General features: G+C 35.7%; 2 pseudogenes; both read right to left on the bottom strand.

Annotated features, from left to right (window-relative positions):
- Positions 1–1,820: 1,820 nt before the first annotated feature.
- On the bottom strand, positions 1,821–2,552 carry LOC103335776 (antimicrobial ginkbilobin-2-like protein pseudogene; annotated as a pseudogene).
- Positions 2,553–4,473: 1,921 nt separating this feature from the next.
- On the bottom strand, positions 4,474–5,311 carry LOC103335734 (antimicrobial ginkbilobin-2-like protein pseudogene; annotated as a pseudogene).
- Positions 5,312–6,338: the final 1,027 nt, after the last annotated feature.

Genomic DNA, 6,338 nt, shown 5'->3' with positions numbered 1-6,338 from the left:
CAAATGAGTGTTTTGAAAGCAATTTCATGAACATGCCACGAATAATTCAAGGACATTGCTTGTCTGCATGGGGGGTGAAGTTACCAATAAACTGCCAACCTCGTACAGCTCTGATTCTTCTGTCCATGTAGGCCAAGCACACTACACTGCTACTAGTACATATCCACTTGAATGCATTCTTGGAAAAAAAAAAAAAAAAAAAAAAACCCTCAAATCATTCAAACATACTGATTGAGACAAAAGTTCCTCTGCCCAAAACCTCAAGTGAATGGCCTGGCCCTTTAATCTATATGCAAAGGATTGATCAAGAAACACTCATGGGAGCTGTACAATTAGTAAGGAAGCAATTTGTCTTTCCATGACAACCTTCAGTGGAAGCTGGTAAAACTTTGCAGCATTTTTCTTGGCATCAAGATTAATTCAAATGGGTATGTAAGGGTTAAATTTTCCAAAACCAACTCTTAACATGTGTTATGGTTGTGTTTATTTATTTATTTATTTTAGGTTTATATTAATTGTGCATCTCTTGCCTTGATCAGCAGAATATATTTGGAAACCATCATGTCAGAAACATTAACTACCATATTTGAAGAATCCTCCGCCTCCTCCTCAACCCTCGAAAACTTCCAAGAGGAAGGCGCTCAACAGCTGCATGAGACATATAGTGAGCTTTGAGAGCTGCACTGATGGGGAATCAAAACTCGGACGTTAATGCATCAAGCCCTCCATTGCCACCAGGCCTTAAACTGAACACAACAATTAGACCGGGATTGTACTCTAAAGAAAGAAAACACCATCACAAGCGATATAGATTCTGCAGAAACTAAACCCAGCAAGAACGACCCTAATTCGTCCCGGAGCTTCAATAAGTCTCTTAATTTTTCTCGCTTCACGTCTTTCTTTCGCCCCAATGCCACATCACCTTTGACGACAACATCTAATCATGATCATCATGATATTCATGATGATCATAATGAGATGCTTGCCTTACGTGAGAGGGTTGCTACTGCAGAGAATCTTGTGGAAAAGCAGCAACTGGAGATTGATACTCTACGACGGACCCAGGACCCGAACCCCATAGGGTCATAGTGTAAATGTTCCAAAGAAAATTTAAGAATTATTTTTCTTATCTATTTTTTCTCTTCCAAATTTTATTCCTTTCTTGGAAACATATACTTTGAATGATTTCAATTTGTCATTTTTTTTATGTATGTTTTTGAGTGATTTCAATTTGTAAAATTTCAAACCAAACCTATGCCAATTAACCAAAAAACGAAAAAACCACAACCACTTAATCAACAAAAATAAGCAAAAACATCATCCAACAAATCAAACCAATATATATAAATCATAAATTTCATCCAAGCAATTATGAATTTGATATCCATTAAATTAAAACTAGTATACATCATCCTTATTTTGATATTAAGATTTATAACTTACTTGAAATTAGAAATATCACAACAATAGTGGTGCCACAACATGTAGTGCACGGCGGCAGTGGAAATACATCGGCGACACTACAGCAGGTGGGGATTGGGGAGCTTGGGGTTAGGGTTTGAGAAAAGAATAATAGAAATTGGGAGATGGGTTTTAAGGGTTTTGCCTGCACATCTGGTTCCAATATGTTGGTTACTGCATTTTGTTCTAATTACAATGAAGAAAAACAAGTTTTTTTTTTTTTGGTGGAGAAATTCTTAAGCGTTAAATAGTGGTGATAAAACCATGTTGTGGTCATCCTTTATTTATTTGTAGCATATATAATAATACACTGATCCAATTACAATTTTATTTATTTATTTATAGCAATTATGATCTAGCTAAGGACCAACTATGGGGTAAAGTTCGAATCCAACATTGCAACTCCCACCTACAATACGCCCACCTCGTTTTGCATCACAACAGTTTGGCAGTTCACTTATTGCAACATCAAGACATTTCTTACAATTAACGTTAGAGAGGTCCCTCGTGCATTGAGCAATACCATATAACGTTGTGAATGTATCGAGTTGTACCTTACTGGTAGCATAAAACTTTGGATTAGCATCGGAGGCTTCATTAGATAACCCACTTAACAATTCCTTAACTTTCTCATTGAATAGTGTGGTATTATTCTCTACCGCTTGGACGTTTGCCATAGAGAACTTGTTTCTGTTATCAATTTGCCCAAAGAAGTTCACGTCTGAGTACTTTAAGAGGCAATGATCATACCAAATTACGGCTCCCTTGCTATAAGGGCAACGCTCACGAAGCTCTTTGCTTGCACCAATCACACAAGTGTTGCAGTTTTTGCTCGAGACATCGCCGCGGCAAAGGGCCAGGCCATTCACTTGGTTTTGGGCATCGCCAGTTGAACCAAGGCCAAAGCCAGAGGGAGGAACTTTGGTGTATAAAAGATTGAACAACAAATTCAAGTTGGCACCATATGAACTATTAGCAGTGTAGTTTTCCTGGCTGAAACAAAAATGGTAAAGTGGGGAAGCACCAATGGCTGAATGGTGGGAAAAACAGAGGACCAAGAAACAAAGAGGGATTGATTTGAAGAATATCATAATGGATTCATGAGACTCAAAAATTGGGTTTAAATTGTTCTATACACAACATATATATACATATGTGGGAAGTTCTAAAAATATCTGTCATGGCCGCTGGGCGGAGTTGAAATTGCTGACTATTTTAAATTGGGATCTAGTCAAAAGTCTTACCCACAGACTATAACAAGCCTGGTTATGGGGTTTCGTTGGCGATTCCTTACTTAGTTAGAATTTTGGTTTCTTATTATGTTAGGATTTTTGTTACTTACTCATTTATCTAGTCTATTATAATTGAGATTTATTTCCTCTTGTAATTTATATTTATTTTTTATTGTAATTTGGATTTATTTCCTATTTTATTTAGGATTGTACTTCTTTATAAATACCTCCATATTGGAGAAGAAGAATAAATATATACAAATTTATAAATAAACCCAATCCTAAACATGTATTTATAAAAAAACCCAAGCACTATTTAAACATAGAAACACACCCAAAATTAACCCCAAAGTCAACTTTTTGGGTGTGTTTATAAATGAGTTTTGAGTGTGTGTAATGATGGGTTTTGGGTGTGTTTATATGTTTAAATAGTGCTTGGGTTTTTTTATAATTTCAACCTCCATTTTGGGTGTTTTAGTGAAACTCCCATAAATATAAGAATGGGTGTTTTAGTGAAACTCCCATATATACAAATTTATACGAGCATATCTGAATATATTTGCCCTACTTTGTTTGACTGTTTTGACTTGTTGTGAGGAAGCTTCCACAAATGATGTTGAAAGACAAATTCAAGCTGGCCACGAATAATTAAAGGACATTGCTTGTGTGGGAGTGGGAGCATATATTTCGACGAAAAATGAACAGAAGAACAAGAAACATTGCTTCCCCACTGTACCATTTTTGTTTCAGCCCAGAAAACTACACTGCTACTAGTACATATGGTGCCAACTTGAATTTGTTGTTCAAACTTCCATACACTAAAGTTCCTCCATGCCCAAAACCAAGTGAATGGCCTGGCCCTTTGCCGCGGCAATATCTCGAGCAAAAATTGCAGTAGTTGTGTGATTGATGCAAGCAAAGAGCTTCGTGAGCGCTGCCCTTATAGTAATGAGCCATAATTTGGTATGATAATTTTCAGTGGAAGAGTAGGTCAAGTTGCATGCGCACTAAAGAAAATGAAATGGGTATGCTCATTAGGGTTAATATGCGATTGAACTGTTCTAGATAGACTACGTACATTATACTATTTTTTTTTTCGTACGTTTGTTTCCATTTATTGATAGAGTTGATTATTTAAGGTATCAAGTGATATTTAAGAAATTCGATTTTAGATTTTAAGTATTAGTTTTTGGACTTCAGGACCTACATTCTAAGCGATTAACTATTCTGATAAAGTTAAAAGAAATTGAGTTAGATATAAGGTTTTTCAACATGGGCGTTCTTTAAGAAAGAGCGCACGTCATGTCTAGAAAAAAAACTTACTAGTTATATAAAATTAAAGAACCTGACCAGAAAATGAAGATTAAAGAAATAATATCAAATTTTGGAATTGATATTATTTTTTTTATTTAAATGAATATTTAAGAATGCGAGAACTGAATAAAGGTGCATGGTGCATTCTACAAAAAGAGTTCTTGGATTTATTTTTTTCCACAAGTGTACGGATCAACCAGATATCTGTTTTTTTTTAGGTGAATATAGGTGCATGTGACCTTGTTGATTTATTGTCATTTTGATTTGGGAATATTGTATTTTTCGTATCTAACCAGATATCTTTAACTTATTTGATATATTTCTTTACCTCAGGGGTATTCTTGTAATTAACTATCTGCATCAAATAACAGTAATGGTCAATATTTTTTTTTTTCAATTATTAGAATATCTAGCTCAAGAGTTCTACGGAAACATATCCAGATCATATAGAATGAGGTTGGACAAATTAGGCAATAAGCTACCGGCCTTCATTTATTTGTAGCATAAATAATAATACACTGATCCAATTACAAATTTTTTATTTTTTTTTTAGCAATTATGATCTAGCTAAGTACCAACTATGGGGTAAAGTTCGAATCCGACATTGCAACTCCCACCTACAACACGCCCACCTCGTTTTGCATCACAACAGTTTGGCAGTTCACTTATTGCAACATCAAGACATTTCTTACAATTAACGTTAGAGAGGTCCCTCGTGCATTGAGCAATACCATATAACGTTGTGAATGTATCGAGTTGTACCTCACCGGTAGCATAAAACTTTGGATTAGCATCGGAGGCTTCATTAGATAACCCACTTAACAATTCCTTAACTTTCTCATTGAATAGTGTGGGATTATTCTCTACCGCTTGGACGTTCGCCATAGAGAACTTGTTTCTGTTATCAATTTGCCCAAAGAAGTTCACGTCTGAGTACTTTAAGAGGCAATGATCATACCAAATTACGGCACCCTTGCTATAAGGGCAACGCTCACGAAGCTCTTTGCTTGCACCAATCACACAAGTATTGCACTTTTTGCTCGAGACATCCCCGCGGCAAAGGGCCAGGCCATTCACTTGGTTTTGGGCATGGCCAGTTGAACCAAGGCCAAAGCCAGAAGGAGGAACTTTGGTGTATAAAAGATTGAACAACAAATTCAAGTTGGCACCATATGAACTATTAGCAGTGTAGTTTTCTGGGCTGAAACAAAAATGGTAAAGTGGGAAGCACCAATGGCTGAACGGTGGAAAAAACAGACGACCAAGAAACAAAGAGGGATTGATTTGGAGAATATCATGATGGATTTATGAGACTCAAAAATTGGGTTTAAATTGTCCTATCCATGAACACAATATATATATATATATGGGAAGTTTCTAAAAATATTTGTCATGGCAGGAGTTGAAATTGCTGACTATTTTAAATTGGGATCTAGTCAAAAGGCTTATCCGCCCAATATAATAAGCCTGGATATCACTTGGTGGGTTTTGACATGTTGTGGAGGAAGCTTTCCACAAATGATGTTGAAAGACGAATTCAAGCTGGCCACGAATAATTAAAGGATGTTGCTTGTCTCTCCTCTCCTGAAAGGAGATATTCTTCCATTGTGCAAATCACGTTTGATACATATTCAAAAATAATTTATAAAAAATACATAAGGAAATTTTTTTTACACACATATCATACTATCATTGGAGAATAATGTAGGAGTTCCTAATTACAAGGGAATAATTTCATTGATAAAGAATATAAGTGTTCCTAATTACAGGATAACGAAGAAAGTATTTTTCATGATTAAATGTCAAATGTCTAAAATTTCACATGGAAAATTAAATTATATATTGTGATTTTTTTTCTTTTGTGTGCTCGTTGGTTGTCATGTACATCAGAAAATTAGCATGTGCTACTTTTCAGTGGAAGACTAGGTCAAGTTTCCCACACGACAGAAATTGAAATGGCTATGCATTATATATATAATGCAGTATTGCAATGCAGATATGACAGAGTCGTGGGATCAAGCTCATTAGGCTTGGTGCAATTGAACAGTTCTAGATAGACTAGTAAGTCCTTTATATACTACTTTTTATTTCATGGTGCTTGACAAGGAAATTTGGAGGCATTAGCAAGCAAACAAAATCAAATCATTCAGAAACTCATCTGAAAAAAATTAATAATAATAAAATAAAAGTCTGCTCATAATCCAACCCATACACAAACTTTAGAACACTTCAGCCACCATGCTAGCAAGTACTCGTTCCCTTCTTTCAATGTATCCAAATGGGAACCAGCCTGCTCTGCCCTTGCATTCACCTTCTGCCCAACCATTGTTT

This window comes from Prunus mume, linkage group LG6 (genome assembly GCF_029339155.1).
Source record: "Prunus mume cultivar Tortuosa linkage group LG6, ASM2933915v1, whole genome shotgun sequence".
Classification (NCBI taxonomy): domain Eukaryota; kingdom Viridiplantae; phylum Streptophyta; class Magnoliopsida; order Rosales; family Rosaceae; genus Prunus; species Prunus mume.
Note: the sequence above shows the minus strand (reverse complement) of the source record. Positions and strands in the feature narration are given on the sequence as shown.